This window comes from Haliaeetus leucocephalus, unplaced genomic scaffold (genome assembly GCF_000737465.1).
Source record: "Haliaeetus leucocephalus isolate CR32 unplaced genomic scaffold, Haliaeetus_leucocephalus-4.0 Scaffold138, whole genome shotgun sequence".
NCBI lineage: Eukaryota > Metazoa > Chordata > Aves > Accipitriformes > Accipitridae > Haliaeetus > Haliaeetus leucocephalus.
In genome coordinates, this window is record NW_010972574.1 from 379,018 (window position 1) to 394,007 (window position 14,990).

A 14,990-nucleotide genomic window follows, 5' to 3' on the forward strand; every position below is an offset into this window, starting at 1 on the left:
TGGTTGTACTTCTCATTATCCTGCTCTGATTTGATTGGTAACAAATTAAACTGATTTGGGTTTTTTCCCCCAAGTTGAGTCTGTTTTGCCCATGACGGTAATTGGCGAGTGATCTCTCCCTGTCCTTATCTCGACCCACGAGTGTTTTGTTAAGTTTTCCCTCCCTTGTCCAGCTGAGGGGGGCAGTGATAGAGCGGCTTTAGTGGGCACCTGGCATATAGCCAGGGTCAACCCAGCACAATCATTTAGAGTTTACAAATAGATAAAGAAGATGAGACCGCCTTTCCGCCCATGTCTTGCTATTACGGTTCACAGGCGTGTGAATTCTCAAGGTTCCTCTAAATAATGACTGTTTTGTAGTTATTCCACTAGTGCATCCTAACTCATGACGCTACAGGAAACCTTGGTGATGAAGGATGGCCCCTCATAACAAATCATAGCGAAGGAGGCTAGACCAAACACTAAGATTTGAGTTTCCACAAGTCACTACTCTAAACAGCAATTGAAATTCTTTGGGGGCCTGTATCTGACAACCTAATGTTCAAAAAAGATGATGAATGAAAAGATAGATAATTGCATGAAAGACATTTGACGTTTTAATTTACTTAGAATTCTGACTGCAGTTATTTGGAAAGATCACAGGTTTTTTTTCTTTGCAAGGGGTCACTTCTAGTGCAGGAGGCAGCTCAGTAAAAAAATGGAATTCTCAGCTGCTCTCTAGGTAAGATTATTTCTGCCTACTTTGCCCTGCGATATTGATAACACCATACGTTTTACTAAGAAAAAGGGCTATACTAGCTTTGTATCACAACATTTGTTAGCTTTGTGAAGGTTGACTTTGGATTTGGATCTGATTTTGATTTTTACTGCCAATCTGATTCTCGTGTTATGTTCTGCATATATTTGGAGGTCTGGACCTCCGTAGAGTAACCCAAAATGCAAATATGAATTGATGGAACCCTTCCCCTTCCTGTTCTAAAACTGCTTGAATCATTCAGAGTCCGAACTGGTATCTTCATTTAACATAGCAGATTCTGCTATCCCTTGAGGGATTGACTGTGGACTTTCCTGTTGTGTGTTCTGCTCTACACAAGCCAATGCTATGTTGCTCTCAGAGTAGAAGCCCCTTCGGAATGGTGCTGGTTTTGCTAATACATTAGGTTTCACCCTGCGTAAAGCATTATTCTGTGATAGGAGCCTGTGAGCATCCAGCTGTTACACAGGACCTGAACTTTCTGAGCGACAGTTCGGTCATAGGGATGGGTTTCACCCTGACAGATTTTGGAAGGTAGTATTACTACTCCTCATTATTATGCAGGTATTAGCGTATTCATTACTTGTGGAAGAAACTAGGTTTCTTTCTTCTCGTTGTAATGCAATCAATTACTCAGCGGGGATATTACTGAATATAAATCAATAGCACTAGTGCAATAATGCAAGTGCATCTTTTTCCTGAGAAATGGAGAATGGCAAGGTTAACAGGGAAGGATACAGGCAGTCACATCTCATACATATCTCATTGGATGTTGTATGCAAGAGCTGCATTTAATGCTTCTGCCCGTTTGTCATAAATGCGGATTGTTGTGTTGTACTAAGTAAATCCAAAGATGCAATAAAGCTGGGAAATGCAGTAAGAAATCTTGAATTTCTTACACTGTTTTCGGAGAGTGAAGAAGTGAAGACATTACTTAAAAGCCCTATTTTTTTGCAGGGAATAGATTGTTAAAAGAAATGTATATGTTTCAGAATTAGTAGTATGACTGTGTAAAAATGAGGGGTGTTTTTTAACAGAGTAGAGGAACAGGGAATGAGAGAGAGGAGAAAATCTGCACTGCTGAACTTTCCAAATTTCACTTTCTGTCTGAGACTGCTGAAAATGAAATATAGTTGGACAAAAATTACCATTTTAATAACATTTTAAAAATCAGAAAAAAATTAGTCTGATGCATAAAAACTATGAAAGGATACCAGAAGGTCCTCCAGCTCGTCTCTGGACATCTTTCTATTCTTCTCCTCTGGAAGAGAACACCTGCACTATGTAAGTCCTGAAACATGATCATCTAACTGGATTTTAGAAAATTACTGATGCAGACTAGGCTATGTGTTCCAGTGCTTACTTGCAGAAATTCTCCCAAAGTGTGTCACCTTTGTGGCAATTACATAATATTTCTTTTTGAGTGACCCAGAACGCTTACTGAGAATAGTTTAATCTCTTTGTGATGGTCTTTTACATTCCTCAGTCGTGTCTTCTTTAAACTGAACAACGGCTATTCTTTTCATTTACTGTCAGAGTATGGATTCTAGTTCAATGTTCACTGTTCTTAACTCTCTCAAATTGATCAACATCTTTCTGGCAGTGTGGCTTCCCATTACAGAGATAATTCTGAGCTGAGGCCTTACCAGGGCAGGTTAGAGTAAAAATACGATTTTCTTTGTTTCACAGACAATTTCTAGTCTATACATTGAGGTTTCATAATTACTTTTTTTTATTAAGGCTGCTGATTTTGACTTGGGTTCACTTTCTGAACCACGATATTCCCTTTGTTTCTGATCTTTACGGGTCAGTCCTTTCTGAGAAGACTTCAGTTCAGTCTGAATTATTTAACTGTAGTGAATATTCTGTGTTATCTGTTGGTATGTGTTGATAAGATTAGTTTTTATGCTCAGAAATGTGATGAAAGACTTAACAATTCTTCTGCATGTGAGAGTTGAAGCGTACTATCCATTAAATATTTCAGTTACCAGGAACTGTTTTACTTAAAAGTGGCATGTTGACTGCTGCTACGACTGCTTTTTTTTTGTGCTGAGCCCTTTAGAGGCAGGCGGCTAAGGCACACTCTCTTCCATCACTTCATTTGAAATAACTTCACTCACTGACTCATGTATATGTTTCCTAGAACGTGCTGAGAGTATCTGGTAGTGTACCAACCTGCCTGCGGCTTTTCGTAACACGTCTTGTCGGTTTTGGTTGGCTTCATCTCATCGTTGTCATTCATGCAGTATGTCAGTAAATGGATATGAAGAAGTTCAAACACTTTTTCTTTGAAACCCATTGACTTTTAGTCTCCTGGAATAACACTACTGTAAGAATAAAAGTAAACCCTGTCTGGAATGAGCGTTTCAGGTTATTGGCTACCTATACCAAAGACATTAGGTTTTGTTTTAGCTCTGTCAGCTAGTCTGTGGAAAAGTGTAATTGCTATATATACACACAATTGGATTTCACTAACTTATGCTTGTGATTACATTTTTTAATATTTATATTCCTGTTCTTTGGGGAATGAGCTGATTTTCCTCTGCTTGGAAACTTTCATATACATAATTTAGGTCTCCTGTATATCAATAATAAATAACAGGAGAGATTCTGAGTTTTAGGATAAGGTTGCTCATTCACTTTGCTTTGTGTGTTTTTGTGAATAGATCATCCTCCTAACATGGCATTTTAGAGATTTATCAAACCTGTGTTGAATTTGGTAAACTAAATCAGTTTGGAGAAGTTATGTTTCTTTTATCATTTTCAAAATTGGAACTTCTTGATTTTTGCAACATTTTACTTTGATTTTTTTTCTTTTTTTTTTTTTTTATTCATTGATATTTATTTTCAGGAACAGGAACACTCCAAAATGAAAAAGTGGGTTTTTTCTCCATTTCAGTGAAATTCATATTCACTTAGAGATTTTTTTTCCATGTTAGTTTTTTGTCAGTTCTATATCAAACCAAACAAATCAGTATATACAGACTAATTCCTAAAACCATCACTGAATCATGTGTGTAATTGTTTTTTTTACGTATGTATTGACACAAGTAAGAAGCACTAGATATTTAGAACTTGTGAAAGTCCAGAGAGTTTTGATGCTAAGGACCTTGACTTACCATAAATGGGTAAATAAATAGAAGTATGTTGATTTTCAGTGATTCTGCACAGCATATACTCCTATTGACTAGAGTAAAAAGAACAAGGTGCCACCAGGAACTTCTAGAATAGTTGCTACCTTTGTTTGGTTATTTGTTTACTAATTTAAATGCTTAACTCTACATTCACAAGAAAAATACTTTTTTTTCATAGTAAGTATTAGGGTTGTCATATTTTCATTTTTTACTTCTCAGGTTCCTGTAGAATTGTATTCAATTTTTAAAAATGGCAAGAGAACAAAAATAGCTTACCGTTCTGTTAGAGAAACTTTAATTATAGTGCTTGCAGGTGGGAAGAGAGACAGTAGGTCATGTCTTTATTAAAACATACCTAATTACGTAGTGTAGATAAAGCTTTCCCTTCTTACAATGTGCCTCCTTTTTGATAGAAATCTGACAGCTGATTGGGCTGGAGTTAAAGAGTAAGTTTCAGGTCAACCAGTGCACTCAGATATTGCTTTCCCATTGAAGTCACACTCAGCCAAGGCAACAGGAGTCAGTTTTAATGAGGCTTATGCTGCCCAAGAAGGAGATAGATCATAAATTAGTCATACATGAAAAAGGAGACATAAAGGGATATACAGAGGAGATGAAACAGTTTTGGCAGACAAAGAAAGGTGACTTCCTACTGAGAACACTCACAGGTCCTTCAAAATGAAAATAGCAGATGGCAGGGGCATTGTCACCAAGTTGGGATGACAGTTCTTTAGAAACTGATTATTGTCAAGGATATTCCTCTGATGAAGAATCAGAGATGGGATTTTCTGAAATTTGGTTGACTGTCTCCTGTTTGTTCTCATGGAAGACAAACCACTTTGGACTGCGTCAAGGTTTGACTCACACCATGCTAGTGATGTCCATATTGTGTTTAAAACCACATGCACGAATGATGTGTCAAAGTGCTGAATTTTGATGGAAAATCTGAAGCTTGGATCTATGGTAATTAAAATTAAACCCTTAAAGCAAAATTATTTAGAGAATTTGGCTTCTTATCTGTGAAGGGGATGACACTTCTGTGGTTCTCTTTCCTACTTCATATTGGAGCACAGTGCATGCCCCAAATGTCAGTAAATTCATCCTCATAATGAAAAGATGATTTAAGAAAATGTTAAGTCTGTTTTCTCAAAAATAGCTGAGACAAAATGAGTAGACAGGGTTTAGTGCCTGTAAATTTCTTTTATTATATTATTTATTATTATTTATTATGTTTTAACAACCAGCTTCTTAGACCTCTTAAAAACATAATTGCCTATTTAGAGTACGTATATTGAGCAGCTGTGTTATGTTGCCGTTACTGTGTTATGTACAAGCCATCCGAACCCAGCAAAATTCTTGCAGAAGCCGATTATATTTGGCACACGGACAGTATTTCAGGAAACTGAGGCCCAATGTAATGAAGCCTAAGGTTGCCTGAGTAGTCTGAAATAGAGTAGAGATGTGAAGGAGTTCCACGACAGGACCGCGAGTGTAAGACCATCCTTCTTCTTTGTATGTAGTGGCTCTGGGTAGAAATGCATCTGTTCAATTGATATATATTTTAGATAAGAAAATGGAAGTGTTACCAATACACTTATTACTTTCTTTAGTAAAGCTCAGAAAATTTAAATCTTTATATTCTTTATGTGTATGGACTGTCATTATAAAAAATATGCCAATTACATATTTTCAGCTAATTTATTGGATTGATGCTTCATAAATCAAATAGCTCACTAGGTTTATTCACTATAGGCAGAAATAGTTGTGTTGTTCTCAACGCTTTCAGTACAGCTAGTTTTTGCAATGCTGTAGACATTAACTACCATGAGCGGTTCCAGCTAAGTCAGTTATTTTAATGAAGCTTACTCAGAGTAATAAGAATTAAGTCACTGCTAAAAACTAAGCTATGATAAACTATGTTTTTGGGGAGAATTTATGTAAAAAACACTGTTGATTCTAGGGATATAGTGGCAAAATATTTCAGTAATTAAACATGTCAGAAAAGGCCATATTAAAGTGTTTCATTGAAGAACTCATTCCTGGCATAAGATAACATTTTATTTTTTAGATTTTATTTGAGTATACAGAAGCTGGTGACAATCTGTGCTCAACTGGATTAACAGAATTGAACATTCCCACCATTTCAATCATTTAAACCCCTGAATCAGATCCTAAAAACCTCTCTTCCCTTGGTTTCTGAATCTCTAAGTAGTTGGATAGTATTTTGAAGTTTGGGTTTTTGGTTGTGGGTTTTGTTTTTGGGATTTTTTTCCCTCCTTTCTATAAATGTAGCATTAGAATCTGGTTACAGAGAAAAGTGTGAAAATTAAGATTTTGTAAAATAAATTCATTCTTGGAGTAGTGCTTTAAAGATAAACCCAGCATAACAAAATATGTGCTGAAACAGTAGGAGCTGTCAGCATTACTAATGATGTAAAGACTCGTGCTTTTTTTCAGTCTGCTTTCTACAAAACAATTAGTAAATTTGGTCATTATATGTAATTAATAGTCATTTGAAAGAAAGACAAATGATATATTACATAGCGTGTGTGAGTCTTTCTGTGCCGGTTCTCAAAGCACTTGTCTAATAAAACTTGTATAGAGTGACAGCACATCAGTAATGGCATGAATCGGTTTCTTAAGGTGGCAGGGCTCAGGGGCTGCCGACCTCCCAAAGGCAGCTGAAGGTTTCCTTTCCATGCTGGTGTTCTGGTTTACTTTACAACTTCACAATACAATATATCAGAGTGCCTTGACTTTTCTTCTGCCTGCCCACACAGAAGTCCACAGAGATAAACCCCCCTGTTTTTAAGAAAAATATACACCCATCAAGAAAAGCCAGGATATATTACCGTATTTATTTGTTCAGTCTGTGATCTCTTAGTCTCTCAGTTGATGCTGTTTCAGAGATGATAACTTCAATGTTAGCGTCAGTGAGCTATGAAGCTGTATATTTCCAAGCTTTCCTCTGACCAGCAAAAAGCCTAGAGGTTGATATTTTTTTCTTTACTCTCCTGAAAAGTTGACTTTTAATTCTTTGGCAGCAAACCAGCATGTTTACTGGAGGAAAGCAAACTTCTGTAAACTTTGCAGACCTTCTCCCCTATGTTTTCTTTGAGTGCCTCATTATTTTATACTACTTAATAAACGTACTAATTCAACACTGAAATCTCAATTTCAAGAGAAGAGCGTAGAAACAGGAAGAGTAAAATGTCTGTATTGCCTAGCCATAGAGGTAATCTACGGTTAATGGTTCGTTGCAGCATATTCTGTGCCATCTGCACACACTGCTGTGGTTGTGTCAGCCAGGACAACCGTCTGCCTCCCTGGTTTGGCAGATCTCAACAGCCCTGCTGCTCAGGGATGTATGGGGCAATCAAAATGAAGGAAGACTCCAGTATCCCCATAGGTAAATTTGGGATCCTAAATCCAAGAGGATGATTCTTGAAACCCCCACCCTGGGTTGGCTTTGGGTTTGGTCATGACACTTCCCTGAACAACTGAAGTTTTGCACGCTCAAACTTCTAGTCTGTTGATGCGACTAAACAGCGTCACTTTTGTCCTATGTGCTAGTAGTAAGGAAATACAATTTTTTTGGTGGGGAAGGGAGCATGTGAAAAAAGGTTAATTTTCTACAGGAAGGCCCACATTTATTAGACAAGTATTTTAATTCTTGTGTTCTCTTCCTAACATCAGAATCTCAAACACACTGGTACATTTTAAATGTTTTAAACAAAGAGGTAGAGGTGTAAACCCTAGGTTGATCTGAAAGGGTTGTTGAACTAAGGTTCCTCACTTCCCAGAGGTTATTAAGGACATATTAAACAATACCAACCAAGTTTTAAGAATAAACATACCTCGTCAAGATAGACTAGATGATTTTTTTTTTTTCCCCTGCCTTATTTTCTGTGTGTAATCAAGTATTTCACTTCCAAAAAGAACAGTCACACAGTCTTTTAGAAATCTTTTGGTATGCTCCCCAATATGCTGTCAGGGAGCTTTCTTTGGTTAGCTCTTTCTCCAGAAGATGTTTCTTCTTCTTCTTCGACTTTCAAACAGGCCTGAAAAGCTTATGTGAAAACATACACACTTTAACTTTTAAATGCTCAGGAATTTAAAGAGTATGTAGGAGTTGGGGTCCTGCTTGATTGTCCTAATAAATCATTTCTTAAAATCCCCTTGATCAGCTTTTAGTTAAGTTTAAAAACCCACAGTAATTCAAGCTGAGTTGAAGTGAAAACTAACAAGCAAGAAGTGGTGAGTTTTGCTTTATTTTTACCAAGTATGAAACAGGGAACGCAATTTCTGCAGTTTGGTAAAGACACAGATTTACGTAATTGTAAAGAAACAAGACTGTCTTTGTGTAGCATTTAGATTAGCTTCAGAAGTTCCTATTTGGTTTGGCTGACTCCTTATTTCTTCTGCTGTGTTCTGTGGAGGACCATATTCTGAATATTCCTCAACTACTTCTTCACAGTCCTGCTCACAAAAACCCACTGTGCAAACCTTGGTTGACTCAATCAATTGACAGACTTTTGTATACTTTTGAAGTTTCCTGGTGATTTTGTCTTATTTTTTACTTGGATTATCACATGTAGAAATCAATAATCATTCCAAACAGAAAAATAAAACCATTTGACGTATTGAACATCTACTAATAAAGAAGACCTACGTGCTCAGTTGAAAATAACTAAAATATGTATGCGCTGGCCTGATGTGACAACAAGTTTATGAACTATACTGCTGCTTGTATTTAATTTTTTGCTGACAGTGGATTGAATGTTTTAGGGGCTCTGAGTGCGCCAAAACAATTAAGAGAAAATCACACTGGAAAGACTGACATTACAATGCCAACCAATACCCCTATGACATCAGAAAAATACAGAATTTTAGACAGTATGCCAGATTCTGTGTGGATGTAGTGTCTTGTAAGCCAGACAAGGCAAGTCTCTGAAGATAGCAGCAGCGTTGCTCTCAGAAGTACTCTGAGGCAGTTACTGAAATAGAGCTGAACTCAGTTACATTCCCTCAGTACTTTCCTATACAAAATTTATTCGGCTCAAGTAAAGCTGCCTTTGCAACCCTCGTCATTTGAAGTTGCAGATAATGCAATACTTTAAGTGCAAACGAGCTTCTGTGAAATTCTGCAAGGTTCTTAGTGAAGTGTGAAGATAGACTTGTGACTTTCACATCATATTTCTCAAGTAACTTATTAAAACTGACTGTTATGTGCTAGAGATGATCGTTGATGTGAGCAGCTCCAGTGAGATGAATGGAGAAAACATCTTTTCTCTGAGGCGCCTTTGCAGTCTTTTCCAGGCTGCCTATTTGCAGCACCACCTTATATCAAGTTTTTGTACAGAATGTTACTTTCACAATTAGGAGGTCTAGCAATAGTTTGTTGACTTCTTCCTTTGCCTAAGTTAGAGATCCAGTATTTCAAAGAGTGATAAACTAGACTGGAATCAACAAAAAAGGTCGTCTTAGTTTTTCAGTTCTTGTTCTCATGGAATGACTTTCAAAGGGCAGCAAGTGCAACAAACATTTAACTTGTTAGTCTGTTAGTTTATTAGTCAAAATTTGAAGTGGAGTGGCTTTTCTACCAGATACTTACAACACTTGTAAGTGTTTGAGATCCTAAAGGGGAAACCATAATAGAATATAAACCTGCTTTGATTGCTATCTAGCAGCAGGCAATCTGTTCATTTTGATTACTTATTATCAAATTTGATTATTTTTTATCAAGTAGCTATCTCCTTCACTTGAAAAATAAACTCCTGGTGAAGCATGCTCAAGTGGAAGGACCCCCACTAAATTCTCTCTTCTATGCAGTAGTATTTTATGGTATGGTATTCAACTGTTGGCACGGATTCACTGCACCCAATTGAAAAATGCTTTACATTTGGTCACATTTTGACATCGTAACATGTCGAGCTATACAGATAATTTATTCACATAATGTAATTTTTTGTTCAGTAGCCAAGCTAAAAAATAACATAATTAAATGGGTTTAGGTTTTAGGTAGGGAGGCTGGAAGAACTAGTGCAGAGGATGAAGTGAAAGCATGACTCTTGGTTAAACATTAAGGTCTCATAATTTTACTTATAACTTAATTGTGCACTGTGGAATGAGAGAAACATATACACATTCTGCATACATTTTAAAGTAGAAAAATTAAGGAGACTTCTAAACAACTTCCTGAATCTGAAACAAATTAATTTGCAGGATATAAGCATTAAAGAAAGTAGGCAAAACCTAATCCCTTGGTATAGTTAAAAATGCTGTCATGGTTTAACCCCAGCCAGCAACAAAGCACCACGCAGCCACTCACTCAATTCTCCCCCATTCAGTGCGATGGGGGAGAGAACCGGGGAAAAAAGTAAAACTTGTGGGTTAAGAACGGTTTAATAGAACAGAAAGGAATAAAATAATAATAAAAACAACAATAATAAAATGACAGTAATAATAATAATAGGACTGGAATATACAAAACAAGTGATGCACAATGCAATTGCTCACCACTCGCCGACTGATGCCCAGTCAGTTCCCGAGCAGCGATCTCACCAAGGCCAACTCCCCCCAGTTTATATACTGGGCATGACATCACATGGTATGGAATACCCCGTTGGCCAGTTTGGGTCAGCTGCCCTGGCTGTGTCCCCTCCAAAATCCTTGTGCCCCTCCAGCCTTCTTGCTGGCTGGGCATGAGAAGCTGAAAAATCCTCGACTTAGTCTAAACAGGACTTAGCAACAACTGAAAACATCAATGTGTTATCAACATTCTTCTCACACTGAATCCAAAACATAACACTATACCAGCTACTTGCAAGAAAATTAACCCTGTCCCAGCCAAAACCAGGACAAATGCTTTGGATGTAGTTATAGAAAATACATTTTTAAAGACAATCTGACCAAGCAAGGTGCAGTGATTAGATATACAGCAGAGATTTCTGATCCTAAAACACATTCCAGCTTCTTTTATGTGCAAACCACTTAAGAGCAGGCCCTAATAGCTGCGAAGAATCATTCTCGTTGACATTGCTGCTTTTTAAAAGAACTCTTTTCTTTATTAGATCAGTATGTAAGGAACAAATTTGTAAAGTACTGAGGTAATTGAAAACACATTTCAGAAAAGAAGCTGAACATATTAAACCAGTAGCCCTCTTATACCTAACATGCACTGTCTTTCCTAGCCTGGTAAGTTCAGTTTGAACTAGTATTTTTTGTAAAGCAGGCATGCAAGCTGTAAATTTGACTTAAAGCTAGTGATTGCTGCTTTCTCTGTGTTCATCAGCACAGGAGTTACAGTGGCACGTGGAGACATTTCCCTTCCCGTGCTAGAATTGCCACGAGAAAGGGAAGGCAAAAGAAATGTAGGCTGCTTGGGTTTTTTGCTGGTGCTGAAATTCTTCATTTCAGTAAGGAACAAGAAAACATAAGCAATTGTCAAAATGGTTGTTTTGTATGTCTGTATTAGTTCTGTGTTACTCCTCTCTGCGGCAAACAGTATGCTTGTAGGGGACTTTCCCTGAATGATGGAAAAAATATTTTTCAATGGTGTCTAGAGTTCACTGTCTATATATACCCATTAAACATATTTCTTGTTTTACACCCTTTTCCCCCACAAACAAGCTTTCTTAAAATTTGGAATGAGCTATTCCAGCAAATTCAAATAAGATTGCATGGATGAATTTTAATGTAAGTTGGGAGGACAGATAATTGCAGCTGTGGAAATTAGATTTGTGATGATCAAATACACTTCACGAAGGCACACTTATACAACATGGAACAGATCATGTACCAAAAGGGAATATAGTGCAGTTGACTATAGCTATATTATAAAAGCTGTCTAGGTACCCAAGGTGGCATTTAGGAATCTGTAAAATTTTTGTGGAAAGCAGGCTTGTCAAATTTTGACATGATTTTTTAAAAATCTGTTCTGTACATATCTTCTTGAGCACCTGGTGTCAACTTTTTGACAGGATCAAGTCTAAATGAAGTGAAATGCACAGTAGCCTGGGCATTAACAGCAAGTAGCAAGTTAAACACAAGTTGAAAACAAGTGGTGTAAGTTTAACTTGATTTTAGGCTATCTGCTAGGGAAATGTGGTTGTTATCTGTGTAGTAGAAAAGGCTGGGGCACATAAAGTGGTTAGCTAAGGGGCAGAAACTATAATGTACCATAAAATCAATCTCTCTAGTGAGTCCATGATCTTCATATTTTGCAGAGGTATGAATTTTAGTTTCTGGCCTATGGCTTTGAAGGTGTGTCATAGTTTTCCCCTGGCTGTAGAATCAAAAGTTCAGTACATGAAACTCTCTTATTTTGGGGGGCAAGATAAATGCATGTGGGGTACTGAAGGAAGAGTAATGATGTTTTAAAAACTAGTGCAAAAATTCTGTCTCCAATCCATGCTGAACTTACTGTTGTGTAAGCCCAAGACTACCTGAGTATTTGAGGTTTTGGAAACAATTATTTTTAATTTACTAGAGTATGTTGGAAGGCAGTCAATAGATTTGCTGAATAACATTTAGTAACTGGCAGAGGATGTATGTCTGGGAAATGTGTTTGCTGTATTAAGGGCAGAAAGTGTGAGGAGATTCAGAAGAAACTGTGTGCCTGGAAACAATTACAGAGAATCAACAGGGATATCTTTGATAAGCAGTTAATGCGAATGAATTGCCAGACTGTATCATTTTACATGAACATGTAACTTCTTAAAACCAGGTCTTATGCTCTGGAACGTGCATGAAAATATCTTTGCCATACAAAGAAGAAGGTACCTTAACACCCTTAATGTGCATAGGCATAAATCACTCAGTTAATATTTACTTATTCTTTAAACTCGATTGGATTAGACCTGAAGTATTAAGATTTTTACCATCTTTGTCATTTGATACGTCTTCAGTATTCTGATAACGTGAGGTTCCAAACATTTCCTGTGTCTGGGGTTTTAAACTGATACTTGTGAGAGAAAAAAGTTAATTCAGAAGAATTTGAGGCATCTTGCTTGCTTTATTGTACCTTTATCTTTTTGACGTAGGTGAATTCAGTTTCCAACTTTGAAGAAAACCAGGAAATGCTTTGAGACAGGGTTTTTTATTTTATTCTTCACATGCTTTTTAGTAAATCAGATAGTAATATGCATATTTGTGTAAAATAGTTTTTTGTATAATGCATTTCACCTCATTGGCTCAGTTGTTTATAAAATGTGCATTCCTAGTGATTGTTTTTAATCTAGGATTCCTTTTGTTTGGGGTTTAGATAGGTTTAAAGGAAATGCTGAAAATGAAAGACAGAAAAAATAATTTAGCAAATGAATCATATGAGAAAACTCTGTGGAAAAATTTAATAGTCCTGTGGTGGGCTGACCCTGGCTGGATGCCAGGTGCCCTCAAAAGCTGCTCCATCGCTCCCCCTCCTCAACTGGACAGGGGAGAGAAAATATAACAAAGGGCTTGTGGGTTGAGATAAGGACAGTTTAATAAAGCAAAAGTAAAGGTTGTGCGCAAAAGCGAAAGAAAACAAAAGATTTGTTCTCTATTTCCCATCAGCAGGCGATGTCTGGCCACTTCCCGGGAAGTAGGGCTTCTGTGCGCATAGCAGTTGCTCTGGAAGAGAAATGTCATAATAAAGAATGCCCCCCCTCCTCCTTCCTCTTAGCTTTTATTGCTGAGCATGACGTCATATGGTCTGGACTATCCCTTGGGTCAGTTTGGGTCAGCTGTCCTGGCCGTGTCCCCTCCCAAGATCTTGCCCAGCCCCAGGCTACTGGTGAAGGGGGGAGATGTTGGAGAGAGAGCCTTGATGGTGTGCGAGCACTGCTCACCAGTAGCCGAAACACTGGTGTGTGATCAACACCTTTCTAGCTACCGATAGAGAGCACAGCACTATGAGGGCTGCTATGGGGAAAATTAACTCCATCTCAGCCAGACTCAATACAAGTCCTCATTTAACTCCTAATTGGAACACTTTCTTGAAAGATCATCTGCCTTGATTATTCTAGTTTACCACAGAACAAATAAATAGAAGACTTATGTGGCTGCCTGTATTTGATCTGCTGTCATTAAAATATCTATACTCAAATTTAGTTCCTCATGTAATAATACAGATTACAGTGAAGTGAGAGAGAGCATGGAGAAATAAAATGTAATGAGGAGATAGTTTGGAATGGTCTGAAGATCTAAAATTGGCTAGAGTTTTTTATAAAGAGTTGTTTTTCATGGCTGCTAAAGAAATTGGAATAATGCAGTCATCCTGAGCCGTAAAAATCATTGAAAGTTGGTTACCACTGGAAAATAAAAAGTATACTGTAGAATAATGAGTTATATTACAGCAGAGAAATGTTACTCATTTGACAAAAACAGGTGCTTCTATGATACTTTTTTTTTTTTAGAAAGTTATGTAGTCTTTAAAAGAATAACTATTGCCCTTTTTTAGGGGAACATTTAATGATATATTTCTTTGGGAGAATTAATTTTATGAAATCACATTTTGAGATGTTTTGGTGAAGTACCTGTCTTCTGTTGATTATAAAGTGAACATGAACTTTCAAGTCACAGTTAAGTGTCTAAGTAAGGCAAAAGATGTATTTGAAGTCTGAAGGTGATATTACAATGGGCTTCATAGAATCATAGAATGGTTTGGATTTGAAGGGACCTTTAAAGGCCATCTAGTCCAACCCCGCTGCAATGAGTAGGGACATCTTCAACTAAATCAGGTTGCTCAAAGTCCCGTCCAACCTGACCTTGAACACTTCCAGGGATGGGGAAGTTAATTGAGGCATTGTTCAGGGCCAGGAATCCAGAAATTCTGTGTAAATGGGTAGTGATCTTTTGTGGCCAGCACCAGCTTTAAGGTAATTTTTAGGTCTCAGGTTGTGTCTTGGAAGTATATGGACTTCAGAATTTGGAGATCAACTGAGTTAGCTGCAGATTTTGCATCTTTTATGGCAGGAATTTCTGTAGCCATGTACTTTCAGCTATGGAAATCCAGTACAAGAGAACATAGGAAGCAAAACCAGACTGTTGTGGATAACTGTGGATGTTTGGCAATGACGAATTAAAAGCTGGTGCTGCAGGCATATTCTGATGATACTTCA